At 37.8% G+C, this 27638-nt stretch overlaps 1 protein-coding gene and 1 non-coding gene across 2 annotated transcripts in view; one reads left to right on the plus strand and one right to left on the minus strand.

Moving 5' to 3' along the window:
• The window catches only part of PPP4R2 (protein phosphatase 4 regulatory subunit 2), a 92479-nt gene that overhangs the window by 31540 nt on the left and 33301 nt on the right, over positions 1 to 27638 (minus strand). The gene's annotated exons all lie outside the window — the stretch shown is intronic.
• LOC122150603 lies at positions 19908 to 20099 on the plus strand. The gene has a single exon (XR_006163758.1). It is a non-coding gene; the product is annotated as a U2 spliceosomal RNA (small nuclear RNA).

The raw sequence follows: 27638 nt of genomic DNA on the forward strand, positions 1-27638 counted from the left end.
AAAAAAAAAAAAAACTTTTACACAGAATTAGAGAATGTTCCTTTCACATTATTTTATCATTTTATCCTAATATTACATTATACTATTAATACATATTTTATCTGTTATAATTAATTGACCAAACATTAAAATAGACCAATAGAAAAAACAGAGAACCCAGAAGCAGATCCATACACATACATAAACTTGGTATAAGGGAAAGGTCAGATAAATCAGTACATGGTCAGAAATATTAGGACCTGTAAAACCTGACTATAGTTTAAAAGCAAAAGGTATATAATAGTATATATAATGAAGCCTCTTTTTTTTCCTATTATGTTACTACAAAAAATTTGTTTAAAAGCAAAAGGTATATAATAGTATATATAATAAAGTCTCTTCTTTTTCCTATTATATTACTACAAAAAATCAGAGGATAATGAAAGAAAAAAACAAAATGAAAATTATCCACAATATGCCCAGTCAATAATAATCACTAATGTACATTTCAGTATATTTCTTGCCAATCTTTATTCTATATATATTTTTTATTAAAATCTGACATCTTAATTTAAATCTTTTCCACCTGCCTGATTTACTGTGACATTTTTTATCAAATAGTGTGTGGGAACAAAATTTTAAATTTTACCACATACAGTTATACCATAATTTGTTTAATAACAATCATTTTCCCCCTCAAAATTTAGGCTGCTTCTAGCTCATTACCATCAAAAGTAATTTTGTGGTTAACATCCTAATAAATCTCTGTATGCATCTTCTTATCACCTCAAGAAAGATTCCTAACAGTGGAATTACTGAATCAAATGTATGAAGTACATATAACAAACTTTTGACATAAACTTTCAAATGCCCACCAGAAAAGCTGTGTCACTTATAATTCCATTAGCACTGTCCAGCGACACTTACTTTGTTCACACATTATAATCCACGGAGAAGTAGAGAATGTTCCTTTCACATTTCCTTACACTAACATTATCATATTATACTACTAATATATATTTTATATATTATCAATCAATTGACCAAACATTAAAATAGACTAGCAGAATAAAAGACAGTAATAAAAATTTTGTCAATATGCAACAAAAGTAAAACCCTTTTACATATACAATACTGTGTTGTCAATGATAACAAAACATAAATCTACAGGTTAAAAAAAAGAAGAAAAAAAATTCTTGTCAATATGACAATAATAAAATTTTAATTTACATTTCATTCATTGCAATCTACCTCTGTTTATTGGTCATAAAACATCTGCATATATATGTGTAAAGATATCCTTTGCAGTATCTCACTCTAGGGTTTCTCAATCTTAGCACTACTGATATTTTGGGTCAGGTAATTCTTTGTTAGGGGGATGTGCTGTGTACTGCAGGAAAATGAGCAGCATCTCTGGCCTCTACCTACTAGAAGCCAGTAGTACTCATACCACTTCAACCCCTACCACATCCCCACATTGTGACAACCAAGTATGTCTCTGTTGTTGTTGTTGTTATGTGCCATGGAGTTGGACCTGACCCACAGCAAACCCTCCTTGGGTTTCCGAGGCAGTATCACACACACGTTGGGGCAGGAGTGCATGGAGGATGGACACAGGGAAGAGGTAACTATCAGGAGGAAGTAGGAGGGGAGCTGTTGCATTGGGGTAAACTGTAGTCAATGTCATGAGACAACGTGTGTGTGAACTGCTGTATGGAAAGTGAATTTGCTTTGTAAACTTTCACCCAAATGACAATTAAAAAAAAAGGCAACAGCTAAATGGCTAAGGCCAACAATCATCTGTCAGTTTGTTATACTATGGTGGCTTTTGTGTCGCTGTGAGGCTGAAAGCTATGCCACTGGTATCTCAAATACCAGCAGGGTCACCCATGGCACATCTATACATCTACAAAGAAGACCAGTTACTACTAATATTATTCAAATTTACTCATCAACCACCAAAGCCAAAGATGAGGAAATCAAAGATTTTTACCAATTTCTGCAGTCTGAAATGGACCAAACAAACCAAACCAAAAAGGGAAAAAACTGTGTAGTTACAGAACTTCTAAATAGGAGGGAAGTCAAGAGAACTACAGGATAGAATGGACCGCTCTGAATTTGGGAAGAAAATTATAAATCACAGAGTAACCTCAAAGAAAAATGATAAACCTTCACATCAAAATAAAAAACAAAAAGAGGACCAGCACAAATATTCAGCAAATACTAAAACAATAGCAACAAAGGAAGTGATAGCAATTCATAAATAAAACGAGCTCAGCATAGAAAATTATAATGGAACAAAAAAACCACCACCACAAAAAAGCAAGTAACAAAATGACAGCAACCAATTCATACTTGTCAATAACTACACTGAATGTCAATGGATTAAATTCACTACTCAAGAGATGGAAAGTTGCACAGTGGGTAAGAAAATGTAACCCATCAATATGCTGTCTACAAGAGACACACCTTAGAGACAAAGACAAAAATATACTAAAAATCAAACGTTGGAAAAAGATATATATAAGCAAATGGCAACCACAAAAGAGGAGTGGCAGTATTAATTTCTGATAAAAATGACTTTAAGACAAAAACCACCATAAGAGACAAGGAAGGACATACAATAATAAATATTTATGCACCCAGTGAAAGAGCCCCCAAATACGTAAGCCAGACTCTAACAGAACTGAAAAGACAAAGAGATGACTCCACAGTCATAGCAGGAGACTACTTTCAATCACAGACAGAACTGGAAAGAAACTTAACGACACAGAAGAACTAAACAATATAATCCACCAATTTGACCTTATAGACATCTACAGAGCATTTCACACTCAGCAACAGTACAATATACATTCTTTTCCAGTATACATGGAGCATTCTCCAGGATAGACCATGTTAGGCCACAAAACAAGAATCAATGAATTTTAAAACACTGAAATACTGCAAAGCGTCTTCCCAGATCACAATGCTGTAGAATTAGAAATCAACAATGGGAAGATGAACAGAAAAAGAGCAAACACATGGAAACTGAGTAACACCCTTCGTGAAAACGCCTGGGTAACAAAAGAAATAAAAAATGAAATGAAAAAATTCCTTGGATCAATGAGAATGAAAACACAACATAGCAAAATCTTTGGGACACAGAAAAAGCAATGATCAGAGGCCAATTTATAGCAATATATGTATACATCAAAAAAGAAGAAAGGGTCAAAATCAACACCTCAACCCAACATCTCCAACAATTAGAAAAAGAGTCACAAAAAAGGCTAGTCACCAGAAGAAAAGAAAAATAAAGATTTGAGCAGAAATCAATGAAACACAAAACAGAAAGACAAAAGAAAAAAAATCAACAAGACTGAAGTTGGTTCTTCAAAAAGATTAATAAAATTGACAAACTGCTGGCAAATTTGACAAAGGAAAAGAGGAAGAGAATACTATTAACATGAATTAAGAAATGAATTGGGCAACACCACAACAGAACCAACAGAAATTAAATATCAGGATACTATAAGAACTACACTTCAACAAATTTGAAAGTGCAGAAGAAATGGGCAGATTTCTAGAAACATACCACTTACCTAAACTAACAGAGACTGAGGTAGAAAATTTGAACAGACCCCTAACAAAAAAAAGAAATTGAATGGGTCATTAAAAAAATTACCAACAAAAAAAAGCCCTGGCCCAGACGGTTTCACTGGAGAATTCTACTGAACGTTCAGAGAAGATATGACACCAATCCTACTCAAACTATTCCAGAACACAGGAATGGATAGAATCCTCCCAAATTCATTTCATGAAGCAAACATAATCTTGATACCAAAACCAGGCAAAGACATCACTCAAAAGGAAAACTACAGATCAATATTTCTCACAAATATAGATGCAAAAATCTTCAACAAAATGCTAGCCAATAGACTCCAACAACATATCAAAAAAATAATACATTATGACCAAGTGGGGTTCATACTAGGTATGTAAGATGGTTCAACATTAGAAAAACAGACGTTATGTGTAACATTAATAAAACAAAGGAAAAGAACCACATGATCCTATCAGTCGATGAAGAAAAGGCATTTGATAAAATCCAACACCCTTTCCTGATAAAAACTCTCAGCAAAATAGGAATAAAAGGGACATTGCTCAACATAATAAAGTTCAAATACATAAATACTCATGATCATTAGCCATTAGAGAGATGCAAATCAAAACAACAATGAGATACCATCTCACCCCAGCACTAATGGCAAAGTTCAACAAGACAGAAAATAACAAAAGCTGGAGAGGATGTGGAGAGATTAGGACTCTCATACACTGCTAGTGGGACTGCCAAATGATAGAATCACAATGCAGTGTGGTGATTCCTTAAAAAGCTATAAATAGAAATACCATCTGACCCAGCAATCCCATTACTAGGCATATATCCTAAAGAAGTGAGAGCCAGGACAAGAACAGATATATGCACACCCATGTTCATCACAGCACTATTTACAATAGCAAAAAGATGGAAAAAACCTATGTGCCCATCAACACAAGGATGGATAAGCAAACTACAGTACACACATACAATAGAATACTATGCAACACTAAAGAATAATGTAGAATCTGCAAAACATCTCATAATATGGAAGAACTTGGAGGGCATTATGTTGAGTGAAATAAGTCAATCACAGAAGGGCAAATATAGTGTTAGTTCATTATTGTAAAAAGTCAAGGAAAGGTTTATACATGGAAGGAACTTTCTTTGTTGGTTACCAGGGGTAGGGTGAGGGGAGGGGACATTGCAAAAATAAAAAAGTACTGACCCATATCACTTTAGTTTTGTGTATTTCACCGTACATAAATTTTATTTCAATAAAATGTACTTAAAAAATGTACTGATTATTACTGATGATTGGAATGTGAAAGTTGGACAAAGTATTACCAGTAGCTGGAATATATGGCCTTGGTGATAGATATAACACCAGGGATCACATGACAGAATTTTACAAGACCAACAACTCGTTCGTTGCAAATACCTTTTTTCAACAACATAAACAGTGGCTATACCCGTGGACCTCACCAGATGGAATACAAAGGAGTGAGATCAACTACACCTGTGGAAAGAGGAGATAGAGAAGCTCAATATGTTCAGCCAAAACAAGGCCAGGCAGGAGCTGACTGCGGAACAGAACATCAACTGCTCATATACAAGTTCAAGTTGAAGCTGAAGACAATTTAAACAGAGAGCCAATATATGAACTTGATTATATCCCAACTGAATTTAGAGACCATCTGAAGAATAAATTTGACGCACTTAACACCAATGATCGAAAACCAGACAGATTGTGGGATGATATCAAGAACATCATACATGAAGAAAGCAAAGGGTCATTAAAAAGACAACAAACAAAGAAAAGACCAAAATGGATGTCAGAAGAGTCTCTGAAAGTTGCCCTTGAACAGAGTAGCTAGCTAATGCAAATGGAATAAATGGCAAGATAAAAGAGGTGAAGAGAAGATTTCAAAGAGCAGCTCCAGAAGACAAAGTCAGTTATTATAATGAAATGCGCAAAGACCTGAAGTTAGAAAACCGAAAGGAAAGAACATACTCAGCATTTCTCAAGCTTAAAGAACTGAAGAAAAAAATTCAAGCCTCGAGTTATAATACTGAAAGTGTCTATGGGCAATATACTGAATGATGCAGGAAACATCAAAAGAAGATGGAAGGAATGCAGAGTTACTGTTCCAAAAAGAATTGGTCGATGTTCATCCATTTCAGGAGGTGGCATATGATCAAGAACCAATGGTATTGAAGGAAAAAGTCAAAGCTGCAGTGAAGGAACTGGTGAAACAAGGCTCCAGGAAATGATAGGATTCCCACTGAGATGTTTCAAAAAACAGATGCCACAATTGAGGCACTTATTTGTCTATACCAAGAAATCTGGAAGACCAACTGACTGGAAGTAATCCACGTACCCATTTCAAAGAAAGGTAATCCAAAATAATGTGGAAATTATCAAACAATATCATGAATATCACACCCAACTAAAATTGTGAAGCTAATTCAAAAACAGTTGCAGCCAGTATACTGACAGGGAACTTCCAGAAATGCAAGCTGCATTCAGAAGATGACATCGAACAAGGGATATTATTGCTGATGTCAGATGGATCTTGGCTGAAAGCAAAGAGTATCAGAAAAATGTCTGTGTTTTATTGACTATGCAACAGCATTCAACTGTGTGAGTCGTAATAAATTATGTATAACAGAGAAGAACGGGAATTCCAGAACACTTAATTGTACTCATGAGGAACCTGTACATAGAGCAGGAGGCTGTCATTCCAACAGAACAAGGGGATATTCATGGTTTAAACTCAGGAAAGAAGTGCATCAGGGTTGTATCCTTTGACCATACTTATTCAACCTGTATGCTGAGCAAACAATCCAAGAAGCTAGACTATATGAAGAAGAATGTGACACTAGGATTTGAGAAAGATTCATTAACAACCTGTGATATGCAGACGACACAACTTTACTTGCTAAAAGTGAAGATGACTTGAAGAACTTACTAATGAAGATTAAAGACTGTGATCTATAGTATGGATTACCCCTCAATATAAAGAAAACAAAAATCCTCACAACTGGATCAATAAACAGCATTACGAGAAAGGGAGGAAAGACTGAATTGCCAGGGACTTCATTTTACTTGGATCCACAATCAACACCAACGGAAGCAGCAGTCCAGAAATCAGATGTCATATTGCACTGGGCAAATCAGCTGCAAAACACCTCTTTAAAGTGCAGAAAAGCAAACAGGTGTCTTTGAAAACTATGGTGCACCAAACCAAAGCCATGGTATTTTCAATAGCCTCGTATGCCCATGAAAGCTGGGCAATGAATAAGAAGACCAAAGAAGATTTGATGCTTCTGAGTTGTGGTGGTAGTGAAGAATACTGAAGGTGCCATGGACTGCAAAAGAACAAACAAATCTGTCCTGGAAGAAGTACAGCCAGTTCCTTGGAAGTGAGAATGGCCAGAATATGTCTCACCTCGTTAGCTCATAGGAGCTCTGGTAGCACAGTGCCTAAGGTACTTTACTGCTAATCAGAAGGCTGGCAGTTCAAACCCACCAGCCACTCCTTGGAAGGAAGGTTGGGCAATCTACTTCCATAGTGATACCACCTCAAAACCCAAAGAGGGGTCGCTATGAGTTGGGAGGCCTACTCAACGGCACATAACAACAAGTTAGGTCATGTTGTCAGAAGTGATCATTACCTGGAAAAGGATATCATGCTTGGTAAAGTGAAAGGTCATCGAAAAAGATGGACTGACACAGTGGCTACAATGATGAGGTCATGTACAGAACAGAGTGTGAGGACGGCACAGGACCGGGTAGTGTTTTTTCTGTTGTACACAGAGTCGCTATGAATCGGAGCTGACCTGATGGCACCTAACAACAACAAAATGGCTAAGGCTGATCTACTCTACTCCCTGCTACTAGGGAACTGTTACACTTCCTCCACAATCCACTAACACCAATTCCAACCTGCCAACCACCCCCTACTTCCCCCTCCCACCGGCCCCTTCATTTTGCCAGAGCCCATGTAAGCCCTAGGAACTCTGGTAGTGTAGTGCCTAAGGCACCTGACTACTAACCAGAAGGCTGGAGGTTCAAACCCACCAGCCACTCCTTGGAAGGAAGGCTGGGCAATCTACTTCCGTAGTGATAATGCCTCGGAAACCCAAGGAGGGGTTGCTACGAAGGGGGTCCAACTTGACAGTAAATAACAACAACAACAGGTAAGTCCTGGGGCCTTTTTTCATTCTAACTCATCTCATAACATCAAGATCAATAGCACATAGGAAGTACACAAGAAACATAAGACACACAGTCCTTAGCTAACAAAATCAGTTCAGAAAACATGATAAATAGACATTAAGCATATAGAAAATAAGACATCATAAAATATTAATTACAGAAATTTCAGTGGCAGACAATAGAACCGAAAGGAAAAAAAAAAAAAAAAGATCAACAGAGGTGTAAAGCCATCAAGGAAAGGCTTCTGGCCAAAGTTGGGACTTTAAGCTAGACTTTAAAAGGAATGAGTACAGAAAAAGAAGGCTACGGTAAAGAAATTAAGTAAAAGCAGTAGTTGATATTGTGTGCCATCAAATGAATTCCAACTCAAAATTTGAGAAAGAAAATAGCATCCATATGTATTTTTCAAGGGGGAAGGAAATCTAAAAGGCAAATAATCCATAAAAAAAAATCTCATTAAAATTTGCCTCATGAATCATTCCCAGGTGTTCAGGAAAATGTGCTGTGGAGATCTGACCTAGAATTTTTTCCTTGGGTGTAGTCTTTTGTGTACTGAGAAATGTAGAGTGAAAAAAAAAAAATTCCTTTCTGCATCAATCAAGATCAACTCATGTGGTTTATAGCTAAGGAAACAATTATTGTTCAGTTTTTTAAGGAGAGTGAAATGTGCATATGTGAATGACTAAGGCTCTGTTATTTCTATTAATGAAAAACAAAAATAAACTTAGTATAGCCATAGGTGTGAGAGATTACCTATACAGTTTAGAACACACGTTTCACCCTAGAGATTCTGGAATTTGAAGGTGAGGCCCAACATGTCTTGAACAGTGTAAGACTGGCTTTTAATACTCTGTACTCTGTTGTCTACTTTATGCCTTTTTTTTTTTTTTTTTGGCTGATGTCTTGACATACACCCCAGAGTTATGTGCTACTTTAATATTATCAATCAAGTAAGGATTATTTACTTAGAAACCATTTTTCTGTACCCATACACTCTCAAAACAAATAAAAATAATTATTCATAATAAAGAAGAAGAATTTCTACTTTGGTCCAAAGACTACCTGCACATGTGGGAAATGAACACGTCAACACTGAAATGAATAATGCTTTCTAAGAATCTCCATCTACATATGACACAATTAAGAAGATAAACTGGAGATGCTTTTAAAACAAAACTCCTGCTTACTATTAATAAAAAGGTAATCTATGTAACCCATCCTACCCCTTCGAAACAAGTTGTTGCAAAAGAACTACTTAATGTTATCAAATAAGAACTTATTTGATATTATTAATGATAAGGAAAATATACTCCATTATTTTATAGCAATCTCCATATCCAAAGTAATACAGTCAGAAAGTTGTCTCAGTATCTGGAAAAGACTGCACAAAAAGACTAATGATTCAATGAAGGCACCATTTCACACATTATTTATATTTTCAAATACTTATGGTTTATATTTTAAGTAATACTTTATTTTTTTTTTTGCTATATTGCTATCAGAATGGGCATTTAAAACCACATGCTCTAGAGACTTTAATTCACCACTTTCAATGAAGGCTAGAAAAACTAGAAACTCAACAAAGACACAGAAAAACTAAACAAAACAATCAACCACCCTGACCTTATAGATATATACAGAACACTTTATCCCAAAACAATAAAATATATTCTTTTCTAGCACGCACATGGCACATTCTCCAGAACAGACCATACGTTAGGCCACAAATAAGTCTCAACGAACTTAAAAACACTGAAATACTGCAAAGCATCTTCTCAGATCATAATGCTATAAAATCAGAAATCAACACTAGGAAGATTGGGCGGGGGGTGGAATACATGGAAACTAAATAATGCCCTCATTAAAAACGACTCGGTAATAGAAAATATAAAAAATGAAACTGAAAAATTCCTTGAGTCAAATGAGAATGAAAACAAGGCATACCAAAATCTTCAGGACAAAGCAAAAGCTGAGCTCAGAGGGCAATATACAGCTATAAACATACACATTAAAAAAAAGAAGAGTGAGTCAAAATCAACACCTTAACCCAACATCGCCAATAGTAAGAAAAACAGCAAAGAAAGTGTATAATCAACAGAGAGAAAAGATTCAAGCAGAAGTAAGTGGAACAGAAAAACAATAGAAAGAATAAATAAAAACAGAAATTAGTTTTTTGAAAAGATTAAAAAACTGACAAATGGCGAATTTAACAGAGGAGGAGATGCAAGTACCACTAAGAAATGAAATGGGGGTGAAGGTACACATAGCCAACCAAAATACAAAGGATAACATCAGGATAATATAAAGAACTATACTCCAACAGATTTGAATACTATACTCCAACAAATTTCTAGAAATGTGTTTCTAGAAACATGCTAAACTAACGAAACACACTTAAACTAACACAGACTAAGGCAGAAAATTAAACCCATAACAAAAGAAAAAATTGAGCTGGTTATAAAAATACTAGAGAAGAAAAAAACCTCACTGCCATCAAGTCGATCCTGACTCACAGCGACCCCCTTTAGGTTTCCAAGGCAGTAAATCTTTATTGAAGTAGACTGCCCTATCTTCCTTCTGCGGAGCAGGTGGCTGGGTTTGAACCACCAACCTCTGGTAGCACAGTCAAATGCTGTAAGCACCACATCACCAACAAAAAAAGTGCTGGCCCACACAACTTCCCTGAAGAGTTCCACCAAACATTCAGAGAAGAGCTGACACCAATCCTACTCAAACTATCCAGAATACAGAAAAGGAGGGAATATTCCCCAAATTATGAAGCAAGTGTACCCCTGATACTAAAACTGGGCAAAGACACCAACTAAAAAGGAAAATTACAGACAATATCTTTCATGAATATAGTTGCAAAAATCTTCAACAAAATCCTAGCCAAAAGTACCCACCACTGTATCAAAATAAAACAGTACACTACAACTAAGTGGGATTCATACCACGTATGCCAGGATGATTCAACATTAGAAAATCAATCAACGTAATCCATCACACATAAATAAAACAAAGAACAACAACCACATGATAATATCAGTGAAGAAAGGCATTTGATAAAATCCAACCTGCATTCCTCATAAAAACCCTCAGCAAAATAGAAACAGAAGTGAAATTTCTCAATATAATAAAGGGCATATATGCAAAACCTCAGCCAACATTATTCTCAAGAGACTGAAACCATTCCTCTTATAAACGGGAACCATACAAGGATACACTCTATCACCACTTCGACTCAACACTGTATTGGAAGTTGTATGCAGGGCAATCAGGCAAGGAGAAATAAAAGGCATCCAGATTACCAAAGAAGAAGTAAAACTATCTTTATTTGCAGATTATATGATCCTATACATACGAAATCGCAGGTACTCGCCAAGAGAACTGCTGAAACTAACTGAAAGATTCATCACAGTGGCATGTAAGATCCACATAGTAAAATCAACTGGATTCCTCTACATCTACAAAGAGATCTCTGAAAAAGGAAATCAGGAAAACAGTGTAATTTACAATCCAAACCAAACCCACTGCCAACAAGTTGATTCCGACTCACAGTGACCACCCCCCTCAGTGGGTTTCTGAGGCAGTAAATCTTTATGGGAGTAGATTGCCCAGTCTTGCTTCCAAGGAGTGGCTGGTAGGTTTGGACCACCAACCTTCTGGTTAGCAATCAGATGCCTTAGGCACTGTGCTACCAGAGCTCCATAATTTACAACAGCTACCAAAAAAATAAAACACTTAGGAATAAATCTTACCAGGGACACAAAAGACCTACACAGGAAACTACAAAAAACACTACCATGGATAAGAAAACTATAAAAGACCTACATAAATGAAAGAACAAATAAAACAGGAATAAATCTTACCAGGGACACAAATAAAACTACAAAACACTACCACAACAAGAAAACTGTAAGAGACCTATATAAGTCAAAGAACGTATTACGCTCGTGGATAGAAGATTGAATATTGTGAAAATATCAATACTACTCAAAGCAATCTATAGATTCAATGCAATCCTGATCCAGATTCCATCAACATTCTTTAAGGACATTGAAAAACAAATAGCTAATTTTATATAGAAAGGAAAGAGACCTTGGATAAGCAAAGCACTATTGAAGAACAACAAGAAAGTAGAAGTCTCACACTCTTGGATCTCAAGACCTACTATACAGCCACAGTAGTTAAAACAGTCGGGTATCGATACAATAGACACATAAAGCAGTGGAAGAGAATTGAGAACCTAGAATGAGATCCCTCCACCTGCAGACAACTGATCTTTGACAAAGGGCCAAAATCCATTCAATGGTGACAGTCTCTTTAACAAATGGTGCTGGCAAAGCTGAATATTCATTTGCAGAGAAATGAAACAAGACCTATATTCACACCATATACAAAAACTAACTCCAGATGGATCAAAGACTTGAATGGGAAATCTAAAACTATATAGTTCCTCAAGGAAAAACTAGGGGCAAATTTAGGGGCCCTATTTATGCCATATATTAGGGGTCCTAATATATGGCATAAATAAACTATCAAGCATAACCCAAAATGCACAAAGGCAGAAGATAAACTAGATGAATGGGATCTTCTAAAAATTTAATTTTTATGTGCTTCCAAAGACTTTTCCAAAAGAGTCAAAAGAGAACCTACAGGTTGGGAAAAAACATTTGGTAATGACATATCTGACAAGGGACTTATCTCTAGAATTTAAAGAAAACTCTCACACCTCAACAATAAAAAGACACATAATCCAATTAAAAAATGGGCAGACATGAATAGACACTTCACCAGAGACAATATTCAGGCAGCCAACGAACATATGAAGAAATGTTCATGATCATTAGCCATTAGAGAAATGCAAATCATAACAACAATGAGATACCATCTTGCCCCAACTCTAGTAGCACAGTTGAACAAGACAGAAAATAACAAATCCTGGCAAGGATGAAGAGAGATTGGGACTCTCATACACTGCTAGTGGGACTGTCAAATGATACAACCACTGTGGAAAGCAGTATGGCGATTCCTTAAAAAGTTGGAATTCAAATTACCATTTGACTCAGCCATTCAATTACTAGATACATATCCTAAAGAAGTGAGAGCCAGGACAAGAACAGATACATACACACCCATGGTCATCGCAGCACTACTTACAATAGCAAAAAGATGGAAACCACCTAGGTGCCCATCAACAGAAGAATGGATCACAAAACTATGTTACATACACACAACGGAATACTATGCAACCCTCTTTAGGTTGCACACAGAATCTGCAAAACACCACATAATGTGGATGAACTTGGAGGACATTAGGCTAAGTGAAATAAGTCAGTCACAGAAGGACAAATATTGTATTAGTTCATTATTGTAAAAAGTCAACGAAAATTTATATATTGAAGGAAATTTTCTTTGTTGGTTAGAGGTGGGAGGGGAGGGAAGGGAACACTATTAGATAGGCAGACACAAGTATTGATTTGGGTGAAGAGAAGGGCAATGTACCAAATGTGAATGAACAACACAGTGGCATTGTGGAAGAGGAAGACATAGAGAGGTTCATGGAAGGTACAGACAACAAAGATGAACCCTTTCATACGTACAGTAATACGTAGTCAGTGAAGTCAAACTTTGATATATGGGTGGATATATGGGTGGACAGACAGAACTATTAGGTATGTCTATGTAGCGGGAGTGTGCCCATGATCATGGATAGGGTTGATAGACAATATATTTACAAGTGTATTTGTACTTTCTATAAGAATTCCCAGGTATAAAGTAGAGGTGACAAGGGACAAGGTTGCAGTCACCTCTTGAACACAGCCAGAGGGAGCAAGCAGTTGGACCTGTGGGCTCAGGACCATAGTCCCAGGGGACATCAAGCTCAATTGGCATAGCATACACAAAAACAATGTTCTACATCCTACTTTGGCAAGTAGTGACTTGGATCTTAAAAGCTTGCAAGCGGCCATCTAGAGGCAACAATGGGTCTCTCCTCATCCAGAGCAAAGAAGAATGAAGAACACCAAAGATACATGGAAACAATTAGTCCAAATGACTGGTACACCATGTGATCCTCAGCCTTTATGACTATGAGACCAGAAGAACTAGATGGTGCCCAACTACCACCGCCAACCACTTGGGGGGGGATCTATGTAGGAGATCCTGGATAGAGTAGGAGAACAATGTGGAACAAAACTCAAAATCATTTTAAAAAGAAAAGGGGGGAGGGGGACACAGGGTGGACCAGGTTTGCTGGTCTGATAGAGCTTTTTGGAATCCCTGAGACTATGTCCCCTAGCTCCCCTTCAGGTCTGAAATTGAACCCACTCCTGTGGCTTCCAGCCAAACAAAAGACAGGCATATGAGCTCAACATTTACATTAGGTAGATACACTCCCTGGAGAGATCAACCATGAGAGAATAGAAGGGCTATGTACGCACAGGGAAACAGCTCAGGTGACAGGAGTGCATGGGAGGGAAGAGGTAACTATCGGGAGGAAGTGGGAGGGGAGCTGTTGCACTGTGGGAAATAGCAGTCAATGTCATGAGACAGTGTGTGTGAGCTGCTCTCTGCAAAGTGAATTTACTCTGTAAACTTTCACCCAAATCACAGTAGAAATTGGAAAAAAAAAGGATGGATCAAAGACCTAAATGTATAACCTAAAACTATAAAGTTCATCAAAGAAAAAACAGGGGCAAACTGTTGTTGCTGTTGTTATGTGCCCTAAAGTCAAACCCGACTCATAGCGACCCCTCCTTGAGTTTCTGAGGCATTATCACTATAGAAGTAGATTGTCCAACCTTCTGCCCTAATTTACTGCATCAAGTAAATTATCAAGCATAATCAAAAATGCACAAATAGCAGAAGATAAATGGGACCTTCTAAAAATTAAATTCTTATGCACATCCAAAGACTTCTCCAAAAGAGTAAAAAGAGAACCTACAGACTGGGAAAAATATTTGGCAATGACATATCTGACAACTGACTTACCTCTAAAAAGCATAAAAAATTTCAACACCTCACCATCAAAAAGACAAACAATCCAATTTAAAAATGGGCAAAGGATATGAGCACACACTTCACCAAAGACCACATTCAGTCAACCAATAAACACATGAAGAAATGTTCATTACCCATTATAGAGATATCATCTCACCTAGCAATAATAGCAAAATTCAACAAGACAGAAACAACAAATGTTGGGGAGGGTTTGAGAGATTAGAACTCTTATACACTGCTGATGGGACTATAAAATGGTACAACCACTATGGAAAATAGTATGGCGCTTCCTTAAAAAGTTAGAAATAGAAATACTGCTTGATCTACTAATCCCACTACTAGGAATATAGCCAAAAGAACTAAGAACCAGGACACAAACAATTATACATATGTTCACGTTAATCGCACCACTATTCACAATAGCAAAAAGATATAAACAACCTAAGTGCCTATCAAAAAATGACTGGTTAACCAAACTAGGGTACACACACACAATGGAATACTACACAACATTAATGAAGAATCAGTGAAACACTTCATAATGTGGATGAACTTGGAAAACATTATGCTGAGTGAAATTAGTCAATCACGAAAGTATTGTATAAGACCACTATTACAAAAAGTCAAGGAAAGGTTTATACATGGAAGGAAATTTTCTTTGTAGGTTGCCTGGGATGGGATGGGAAAGGAGAAGAGGAAAACTGTTAAGCAGGTAAGAGGTATGTATGGATCTGGTAAAGAGAAAGGCAATATAACAAATGTGGGTAACCAATACAACATCACAAAAGAAAAGGAAGACACAGAGAGGTGCACAAGAGGTACAGAAAACAAAGGTTAATATATTACATACACAATACTGCATTACCAGTAATAACAAACATTAATCTACAGGTGGATACACAGGTAGATAGGCAAGATGATCAGGTCTAAGTAGACAAACAAGACTGTATCCATGCCCAAATATAGTTTTGGGAGATAGTATTATTACATATGTATTCGTATGTGCAGGAACTCTGGTAGCATAGTGGCTAAGGCACTTGACTGCTAACCAGAAGGCTGGCGGTTCAAACCCACTAGCCACTCCTCGGAAGGAAGATGGGACAATCTACTTCCGTAGTGATACTGCCTCGGAAACCCAAGGAGGGGTCACTATGAGTCGGGTCTGACTCGACAGCACATGAGAACAACAACATTTGTATATGCTATAAAAATGTCCATATACATTTCTAGATAAGCAGAAATTAAGGGAATTTGTTAAAACCAGACCAACTTACAAGAGGTGCTAAAGGGAGTCCTTTAGACAGAGAACCAACAACAGCAAACAACTGACCATTATTAATACACATGATGACATAACCCAGAAACCAACCCAGCTGTAGAAGTATCTAAAGTAAACAAGCCTACAAGACTGTAAACAGGGAACAAGAGACATCAATTGACAAATGAAGACAACTGCAAACCAAAAAGAGGGAAAAAACTTTCATTACAGAACTTCTAAATGGTAGGGAGGTCAAGACAACTACAAGATAGAACAGACTGTTCTAAACTTGGGAAGAAAACTATAAATCACAGGGTAACCTCAAATAAAAAAAGGATAAACCTTCACATCAAAATGAAAAACAGGAACAGTACAGATATTTAGCAAATACTAAAACAACAGGAACAAAGGAAGTGATAACACGATTCATAAACAAAACGAGCTCAGCAGCCAAAATTATATGGAACAAAAAAATCAACACCATGGAAAAGCACATAAAACGATAGTAACAAATTCACACTTGCCGGTAATTACATATCTGGTAAGGGACTTATCTAAAATATATAGAAAACTCCAACATCTCAACAACAACAAGATTAACAATCCAATAAAAATGGACAGAAGACATGAATGGACACTTCACTGAGGAGGATATTCAGGCGGCCAGCAAATACATAAGGAAATGCTCATGATCATTAGCCATCAGAGAGATGCAAATCACAGCAACTATGAGATACCATCTCACCCCAGCATTAATGGCAAAGTTCAACATGACAGAAAATGGCAGATGCTGGCGAGGATGTGGAGATGGGACTCTCATACACTGCTGATGGGACTGTCAAATGATACAACCACTGTGGAAAACAGTATGGTGATTCCTTAAAAAGCTAGAATTGGAAATACCATTTGACCCAGCAAACACATTACTAGGTATATACCCTAAAGAAGTGAGAACCAGGACAAGAACAGATACATGCACACCCATGCTCATCACAGCACTGTTTACAACAGCAAAAGGATGGAAACGACCCATGTGCCCACCAACAGAAGAATGGATAACCAAACTATGGTACATACACTCAATGGAAAACTATGCAACCCTAAAGAACAATGTAGAATCTGCAAAACACCGCATAATGTGGATGAACTTGGAGGACATTGTGCTGAGTGAAAGAAGTCAATCACAGATGGACAAACATTGTATTAGCTCATTATTGTAAAAAGTCAAGGATATATGGAAAGAAACTTTCTTTGTTGGTTACCAGGGGTGGAAGAGGAAGGTAGGGAACACTGCAAAGGAAAAAAAGAAAAAAAAAAAAAGCACTGACCCATGGCATTTTAGTTTTTAATTTCACTGTATATAACTTGTATTTCAATAAAATGCACTTAATAAAAAAAGTCCACATACATTACAGAGCTAACAGGGGACAAAGTTAGGGTACTTCTTTGCCACGACAAGCACCTCAGGAAATTTAAGTCCCTGGGTCTAAAAGCTCAGGACCATGGCTGCATGGGGCATCTAAGTCAAATGGCATAACATAATACACAAAAACACTTTTCTACATCCTACTTTGGAAGCTCTGGTAGCATAGTGCCTAAGGCACTTGACTGCTAACCAGAAGGCTGGCAGTTCAAACCCACCAGCCACTCCTTGGAAGGAAGGCTGGGCAATCTACTTCCGTAGTGATACCACCTCGGAAACTCAAGAGGGGTTGCTATGAGTTGGGTCTGACTCGACGGCACATAACAACAACAATAACATATCCTACTTTGTTAAGTAGCCACTGGGGTCTTAAATGCTTGTGAGTTGCCATCTGAGATGTAACTAATGGTCTCTCCTCATCCAGAGCAAAGAAAAGTGAAGAAAATCAAAAGTATATAGCAACAATTAGTCCAAGGTACCAATGGACCACAGAAACCTCAGCCTACAGGACCTTGAGACCAGAACTAGATGGTGCCTCACTACTACTGCCAACCACTCAGAAAAGGATCAAATTGGAAATTCTAGATAGAGTGGGGAAGAAATATGGAACAAAACTCAAAAGCATAAAAAAAAGAGCAGGCTTACTGGTCTGACAGAGACTCTAGAAACCTTCAAGAATATATGACCTCTTGTCACCCTTTAGGCCTAGAACTGAACTCACTCCCAGGCTTAACTTTCAGCCAAACAACAGACAGGCCTACAAGGTGAGCAGTAACACCAGGAAGATGCACTCCTTAGAACAATCAACCATGGGAGATCAGAAAAGCAGCATTTATACAGGCAGAAAACTCAGAAGGCAGGAATTCACAGGAAAAAAGATACAGGGAAAAGGTAGATACAGAGGAAGTAGGAAGACAACTAATACATTGGAGGGATTGTAACCAATGCCATGAAATAAAATGTGTATTAACTTTTGAATGGAAAACAAATGTGCTCTGTAAACTTTCACCAAAATCATAAGGTAAAAAAAAAAAAAAAAATCCTCTACAAATTTTAGAAAGACACTGGGGGGCCGGGTAAGTGACAAGTTATGACTGGTAGTTTAAATCAACCACTCAAGGCTGAATGGAACAATATTATTTTTCTTAACATGTTTATGCAGCAGGTATAGTATCCTAAATTTAAAAAGCAAAACATACTGAATGAAGTTTGATTATTTGAAGCTTTTGGTGACAATATGTTAATATGTTTGTGCTGCAGAAACTGTAAAACAATTATGTACACTACACTTTTGTTTTTCAACACATTCTGCAATTGACTGGTTATATTTTCTGATATCCTTTAAGCATCAAATATTTTCCTGATTTTTTTTAGCCTTATGAACAGATGATTACTTATTTCTACACTAGTATCTAGTAAGTGCAAATAATAAAATCTACCAAGAGCAACATCTTTAAGGAAGTGACATATTTCATAAGTAGAAAGCATGTTTTAAATCTGTTAAGGGTGGAAGATAAAATCAAAACATTTTCATATTGAAACAAAGATGGGATAAAACAATTTAAGTGTTTTCTTCAATGTAAAATGATCAAATTCAATTCACAGAGCCAGCAAAATGGCTCAGGGACAAGCATTCTTTGATACTGGTTTGAATTAAACATTATCAGCAATGATTGAAAACCTGATGGAAAAACACAGCTATTATCAAAAATGCTCTAAAAGTAATCCAGTGAAGAAACAGAAGCATGAAGACCAACTCTATCCTTTAAGCTGTACAAGACTCATCATTTTTTACTGTAAATGAAAATTTAAATTTTAAAAGTGAAGAGTGTAACATTCAATTAGTGTCTGAATTTACTGACATTTGCCCTAATGCAAATTACATTGCTATTAATTATTTGTAAAAAAATAAATGAGACAATTCACTATACATTTTAGTTTATTTTTTAATAAAATCATCTACTTGTTATACAGCATTATTCTAAGTACAAAGATGAATTTTCTAAATTCCAAATTTTTAAAAGAGATAAACTTGGTTGTGATTGAGTAAATAATGCATAAGGAATTTTGAGTGTCTATTTAGCAAACAATAACTGGTAGTGGTGAGATTTCTGTTTAAACATAGATTTTCAATATGGGGGGATATATAAAGACAAAGATAACCTGGAGAATGAAACAGTTTAAAATTCCAAATTTTCTCCACACACAACATAGCAAGAAGACTACTCCTTTCTTCCACTCCCTACCCTTTTAGAGTTTTATTCTCTAAAGAAGGTAAAAGACTTGAGGATGGAATAATTTGCTTAAAAAAAAAAGGGGGGGGTGACCAAAAGGAGCCCTAGTACTGCAGCGTTTAAGTGCAAGCCTGCTAGCCAAAAGATCACTAGTTTGAACCCAGCAGGCGGCGCTCTGTGGAAGAAAGATGTGGCAGTCTGCTTCTGTAAAGATTACAACCTTGGCCTTTTGGCTAAGATCAAGTGTAGTATCTGTTCTTACCAGTTTAATATCTGATACGTCCTCTATCCGAGGACAATATATTAAATGGATTTTTGGAGCTAGGAGATGGAATAGGAGCTTGCTCCGTCCACTCCACGCATCGACCTGGTATTGCAGTACTTCCAGGAACGGTGCACCCCCTTTTGGGGGTTATTATTCTTGTTATAGGAGCTCTGGTAGCATAGTGCCTAAGGCACTTGACTGCTAACCAGAAGGCTGGCAGTTCAAACCCACCAGCCACTCCTCGGAAGGAAGGTTGGGCATTCCTACTTCCGTAGTGATACTGCCTCGGAAACCCAAGAAGGGGTCGCTATGAGTCGGGGCCGACTCGATGGCAAATAACAACAACAACAACATTAGTCAGAATTGACTCAACAGCAATAGAAGTGACCAAAATTAAATCTTGGGATCCCTAGGTTTCAGAAGGCTGAGAGCTAGGCACCCAGTTGGCAAATACTAGCCACAGAGCTTCTAATCAGTTGTTTGTGTATTTCTCTCTTTAAAAATAAACACTGAATCAAGGAGTACCAGATAATTTTGGAGAACATTTAATATGAAAGAGAATGAAAACAAACCAATAAAATGAAAGCACTTTGAAGGAAACAAAATTATTTCAGGAGAGAAAACTTCACAAGAAAAGAACACTGATATCATCAAGGAGATGTAGATATTATATCTATAAAACAAGAAGACACAATATAAGGTATTTAATAAATGAAGAGTTCAGAAATGCTAAATATAATAGACAGTTAAAAGATAAATATCAGAAGATTTTAAGTACAGTAAAAAGAAGAAAAATAAGGAAGCCATCTAAAATTTAAATAAACAAAGTGAAAAAACAAAACACAGAAAAATGGGAGGGAAAGAAATCAACTACTAAATTAAACCAAAACACCTTCTCATCATGGTCACAGGGAACATTCAAGCTCAACTGGCATAACATACTACACATGAACACTGTTCCACATCATACTTTGGTGAGTAGCGACTGGGGTCTTAAAAGCTTGCAAGTGGCCATCTAAACGCAATGATGGGTCTTTCCTCATCCAGAGCAAAGGATGAAGAAAACCAAAGATACATGGCAACAGTTAGTCTAAGGGACTGGTAGACCATGCAATCCTCAGCCTATATGACTACAAGACCAGAAGAACTAGATAGTGCCCAACTACGACTGTCAGCCATTCGGAGAGGAATCAGTACAAGAGATGCCGCATAGAGTGGGAGAACAATGTGGAACGAAACTCAAAATCATGGGGGAGCGGGGGGGGGGGGAACGGGATGACCAGGTTTGCTGGTCTGATAGACCCTGGTGAGACCCCTAAGACTGTGGCCCCTAGCTATCCTTCAGGTCTAGAACTGAACTCACTCTTGTCAAATAACAGACAGGTATATGGGGTGAACATTTATATCAGGTAGATACACTACTTGGAGCAATCAATCATGGGAGAACAGAAGGGCAATGTTTGCACAGGGAGACTGGGGGCAGGTAGGGAGTAAATGGGAGAGAAAGACACAGGGAAGAGTTAACTACAGAGTGGAAGTGGGAAGAGAGCTATTACACTGTAGGGAATTACAGTCAATGTCATGAGATAAAATGTGTATGAACTGCCGTATGGAAAATGAATTTGCTCCATAAACTTTCACCCAAATCACAATAAAATTTAAAAAAGAAAAAACAAAAACCTTTCCCAGAATTAAAGGACATTAGTTTTGAATTCAATAGTCCCTAGGTGGCACAAACGGTTTGTGCTCAACCACTAACCTAAAGGTTGGCAGTTTGAACCCACCCACCAGTACTTCAGAAGACAAGGCCTGACAATCTGCTCCTGTTAAGATTACAGACAAGAAAACCCCATGGAGCAATTCTACTCTGTAACACATGGGATCATGAGTCAGAACTAACTCAACAACAACAATTTTCAAATTGAGAGAGTCAACAAAGGTTGTTGAAAGGGCCCAATACAAGAAGTAAAAAACAGATCTAGAGTAATGCACATCATAGTATATTTCCCTAATTCTGGGATCAAAGAGAAGATGCTAGAAAATTTCAAGGATATAAAGCAAGTTGCACACAAAAAGAGCTTCAGACTTCTCTACAACACTGTAAGAAGAAAGCAATGCAGAAATGCCTTCAGGATTCAGAGACAATTATTTTCTTCAGCCCAGCACTTCATACCCAAATTACTCATTAAGAAAGTCAGTAGAATAAAAACACGGTTCAAAATGAATAAATACTTAAAAGTATTTTTTTTAAAAAATGTATTTACAATTGTATCTTTTCTCAGGAAGCTACTGTAAAATGAACTCTACCAAAACAATGAAGCAAAGCAAGAAAGAGTACAACATGGTATCCAGGAAACTAAAGACCCCATAAGAAAGTAATTTCAGGAATATTGTGAAGAGAGATTCCAGGATAATTCAGGCATGTCTAGCAACCAGTAGAGAACAGAATAGATAAGGCAGCTCCAGAAGAGATTTTTCAAAATATATAACTGATAGAAGACCTAATACAGTTCAATATACTGTAATGATATATACCCAACTAATCTCTAGCCTCCTTCCCCCCCCCAAAAAAAACCCACTGCAACTGAGTAGACTGCAACACACAGCAACCCCATGAGGTATCTGAGGCTCCAAATCTTTACAGATGTAGACTGCCTCATCTTTCTCCTGTGGAGCAGTTGGTAGGTTTGAACCACTAACCTTCTGGTAAGCTGTCAAATGCTTTACCCACTACACCACCAGAGCTCCCCATACCCAACTAAAACTGAGTTGAGAATTAGTCTTAAAGTATGTAGAAGACTGAGGCAGCACTGATGGTTCAGAGGTAGAAATCTTAACTGCCAAGCAGACAGACTTGGTTTCAATTCTTGACCAACGCATCCAATGTGTAGCTACCACTTGGCTGTCAATGGAGGCATGCATATTGCTATGATGCTGAACTGTTTTCAGTGGAGGTTCCAGACTGAGAGGGACGGTAAGAAAGGCTTGGTGATCTACTTCAAAAATCAGCAATGAAAACTCTAAGGATCACAATAGTCCAATCTGCAACTGATCATGGAGACGGCGCAGACCAGGCAAGGTTTCCTTCCATCATTCATGAGGTCACCATGAGCCAGGGGCCAACTTACTAGCAGCTAACAAGTAGAAAATTAAATAGAAAAAAAGGGCATTCACATACACATAATATAGAAAACACTGAGTGTCAATTTAATCAAAATCTCAATATAATTTTATTGAAAAAAACTGGGCAACGAGAGTGGGAGTATAGCATGGTACATATTAAGTGAAGGGAGGGACATAAAAGAAAATAAATCTTCACTTTCATTAGTGGAAACCCATCAGTAATCTCAAATTTTGAAACAGTGAAAGTAACACTTTAAGGCTGTGTTACTTAGAAATAAATAGGAGAGTTTCTTTTGAAACAACTAAATGGTTATCTCTGAGAAGAAAGCAATGAAGAAAAGCAAACAGTATGGGACTTTTTCTTGTTACCTGTGTTGAATCAATGATTTAAGTCACTAAACCATGTGCATGCAAAATTCTGATGAAAATAAAAACTAAATGTTAAAAATCTATTTAAAAAGAGTGTCATTTTTGGCAATAACTAATAATGATGGCTGCTCAACATGTGAATATAGTTAATGGCATTGAATTATACACTTAAAAATGATCTTTTTTTGGGGGGAGGGATGTTTGTATACCACAATACATTTTTTTTTTTTAAAGTTGAGTCTGGATGCTTGATTGGATTTCAATCTCAGTACAGCCATTTGATCATTTGTATAATCTAAGATAAATTCCTCTCTATTTCTTCATCTGTAAAATGGGGAAGATAAAAGTAACTACTTTACAGAGTTGTGGTGAGGATTAACGTCAGTTTAAGCACAGTGTTTTTGCAAAGTGACTGACACCTAGAAAGCACTCAATGGTTGTTTTTCCTCAAAAAACTCGATGGGGAGAACATGTGAGTACTATTTACGCAGAGAGCTTAGGGGATGAAGGCAACATTCTGAGATAGCATTAAAAGAGAGGGGTGGAACAGAATGAGAAAGACATCTCTATTAGACCTTAATAAAGTAAAAACTTACGTTACACTGTCACACAGTAGTTATGTAACAACTTCAGGCAGTCCCTCTGACTTAGAAATATTTCTAAATATTAGATGCCTACTGATGGTGTAGCGCCTAAGGCATCTGACTGCTAACCACAAAGCTGGCGGTTCAAACCTACCAACCACTCCTTGGAAGAAGATTGGGCAATCTACTTCTGTAGTGACACCACCTTGGAAACACAAGGGGTCGCTATGAGGTGGATCCAACTTGACAGCAGTGAGTTTGATTTTTTCCTTTTACTTATAAATATGACTCAACAGCACATAACAATAACTTATAAATATTAACCCTCAGTCACAGGGTTTTCAATGGCAGAGTTTTCAGAAATAAATCACCAGGCCTTCCTTACAAGTTACCTGTGTGTGGATGAAACCTCCAACTTTTCAATTAGCTGTCAAGCATGTTAACAACATGTACCACCCAAAAATTCCTATGAGTCAGAATCAACTCAACGTCAGTGGATCTGTTTTTGGATGTAAGGATTCCAGTAATACTTTAAATGGTATCTTCCCTAGGAAGGAGGAGAAGTCTCTACCTAACAACATTCCTTTCCCACTCATTCACAAAACCGTCTATTTTTTTTTTTTTTAATAAATTAATTCTTTGAGCTAATGAAAAAAAAGTATCAAAAATAAAACAGAAAAAATAATCTACATATTCAGTTTATGGTGACGGGAAAATCTCATTGATTAAGGATAGAGTTGCAAAGCCAATTAATGTAAATGCTGTCCGTAACCTATACATCTATAAAAAGCTGAATTGATAAAAGTTGTGTGACAGATATATAAACAATGACAAAAAAAAAAGTCATAGCATTGGCTCCTTGGTTTAGAGGTTTAGGATTATGGTTTCACGGGACAGCCCAGCTAACTGGCCTAGTATTATGCTTAGTACTTCTCTTTTACATTACAGCTCACTGGGTAGTGCCTGGGGTCTTGTGGTGTAGCACCTATGGCATCTGACTGCTAAGCAGAAGGCTGGCGGTTCAAACCCACCAACTACTCCTCTGAAGATTGGGTGATCTACTTCTTTACATATACCGCTTCGGAAACCCAAGGAGGGGTTGCTATGAGTCTAAACCGACTTGATGGCAGTGAGTTTGGTTTTTGGGGTCTTAAAAGCTTGTAAGCAGCCATTCAAGGTACACGAATTGGTCTCTATCTGCCTGCAGCAACAAATGAAAAAGGAGAATCAAGATTAGGAGAAGGACATGGAATGTGTGGCTGTCTCCATGAAAACTGCATTCTCTGCCGGTTCTTTCAAGAGCAGATGAGCTGCATGGTGCCTGGCTACCCCTACACTAAACATTCTGATCAAAGATTCTAAAGAAGAATTCTTATTTAAAAGGGAGGAAAAATAGAGCCTCAAAAAATTAAAAAAAAAAACCTCTGTCCATCAAAAGACTTTACAAAAAAAGCGAAAAGACAAGCTACTGACTAGGAGAGAATATCTTTGACTAAAAGAATATCTTTGGAAACTATACATCTGACAAGAATCTAATAACCAAACTATATCTAAAACTTCAACAACTTAACAACAAAAAACACAAATAACTCAATCATAAAATGGGCAAAGGACATGCATAGATATTTCACCAAAGGTCATCTGAATGTCCACCAAATGACCACCAAAATACATGAAAAGATGCTCAATGTCATTAACCATAAGGAAGATGCAAATCAAAGCCACAATGACATACCATTTCACTCTCACTAGGATGGCTATCTCTGGTAGCATAGTGGCTAAGACACTTGCCTGCTAACCAGATGGCTGGCGGTTCAAACCCACCAGCCACTCCTCGGAAGGAAGGTTGGGCAATCCTACTTCCGTAGTGATACTGCCTCGGAAACCCAAGGAGGGGTCGCTATGAGCCAGGTTTGACTTGACGGCACATAACAACAACAACAAGGATGGCTATCTAGGAAGGAAGGTTGGGCAATCCTACTTCCGTAGTGATACTGCCTCGGAAACCCAAGGAGGGGTCGCTATGAGCCAGGTTTGACTTGACGGCACATAACAACAACAACAAGGATGGCTATCTAGGAAGGAAGGTTGGGCAATCCTACTTCCGTACTGATACTGCCTTGGAAACCCAAGGAGGGGTTACTATGAGTCGGGGCCGACTCAACGGCAAATAACAACAACAACAGGATGGCTATCAGGAGCTCTCGTAGCATAGTGCCTATGGCACTTGACTGCTAACCAGAAGGCTGGCGGTTCAAACCCACCAGCCTCTCCTCAGAAGGAAGGTTGGGCAATCTACCTCTATAGTGATACTGCCTTGGAAACCCAAGGAGGGGTCACTATGAATCGAGGCATGACAACAACAACAGGATGGCTATCAGGAGCTCTGGTAGTATAGTGCCTAAGTCACATGACTGCTAACCAGAAGGCTGGCGGTTCAAACACACCAGCCATTCCTCGGAAGGAATGTTGGGCAATCTACTTCCATAGGGATACCGCCTTGGAAACCCAAGGAGGGGTCGCTATGAGTCAGGTCCGACTCAATGGCACATAACAACAACAACAGGATGGCCATCAGAAGGAAGGTTGGGCAATCTACTTCCGTAGTGATACTGCCTCGGAAACCCAAGGAGGGGTCGCTATGAGTCGGGTTCGACTCAATGGCACATAACAACAACAACAAGGATGGCAAAGGGAGCTCTGGTGGCATAGTGCCTAAGGAATGTGACTGCTAACCAGAAGGCTGGCAGTTCAAACCCACCAGCACCCAGCCACTCCTTGGAAAGAAGACTGGGCAATCTACTTCTAAAGAGATACCACCTTGGATACCCAAGGAGGGGTTGCTATGAGTCGGATTCGACTCAGGCAGTGAGTTTGGCTTGGAATGCTTTTTTAGGATGACTAAGATTTAAAAGGTGCTTGACTGCTAACCAGAAGGCTGGCAGTTCAAACCCACCAGCCACTCCTCAGAAGGAAGAAGGGGCAATCTACTTCTGTAGTGATACTGCCTCGGAAACCCAAGGAGGGGTCGCTATGAGTTGGGTCCGACTCAATGGCACGTAACAACAACAAGATTTAAAAAAAAGAAAGAAAACAACAAATGTCAGCAAGGATGTGAGGAAACGAACTCTTACCCATTGCTGATGGGAATGGAAAATGGTACAGCCTCTGTGGAAAAGAGTGTGACATTACCTCAAAAATTAAAAATACAACCTACCATACTCACTGCTGTCTAGTCAGATCCGACTCATAGCAACCCCTCCTTGGGTTTTCAAGGAGGTATCGCTACAGAAGTAGATTGCTCAATCTTCCTTCTGAGGAGTAGCTAGTGGGTTTAAACCACCAGCCTTCTGGTTAGCAGTCAAATGCCCTTTAGGCATTATGCCACCAGAGCTCCCATAGGGCAAATTAAATATTTATAATTAAAAAAAATTACTCAAAACTAATTTTTAGGTCCAGAGTTCCAGAAAGATGGCGGACTAGGCAGAAGGACTGCACAGACGCTCTTCAACAAAGAAAAGGGAAACCAATTAACACAGACACAGAAGATAATCTTGGACCCCTAAGCCTTGAAGGGAAGGATACACAAGTGGACTAAACCA

Source organism: Orycteropus afer, unplaced genomic scaffold (genome assembly GCF_000298275.1).
Source record: "Orycteropus afer afer isolate SDZICR_OR568_19922 unplaced genomic scaffold, OryAfe1.0 scaffold00180, whole genome shotgun sequence".
Lineage (NCBI taxonomy): Eukaryota > Metazoa > Chordata > Mammalia > Tubulidentata > Orycteropodidae > Orycteropus > Orycteropus afer.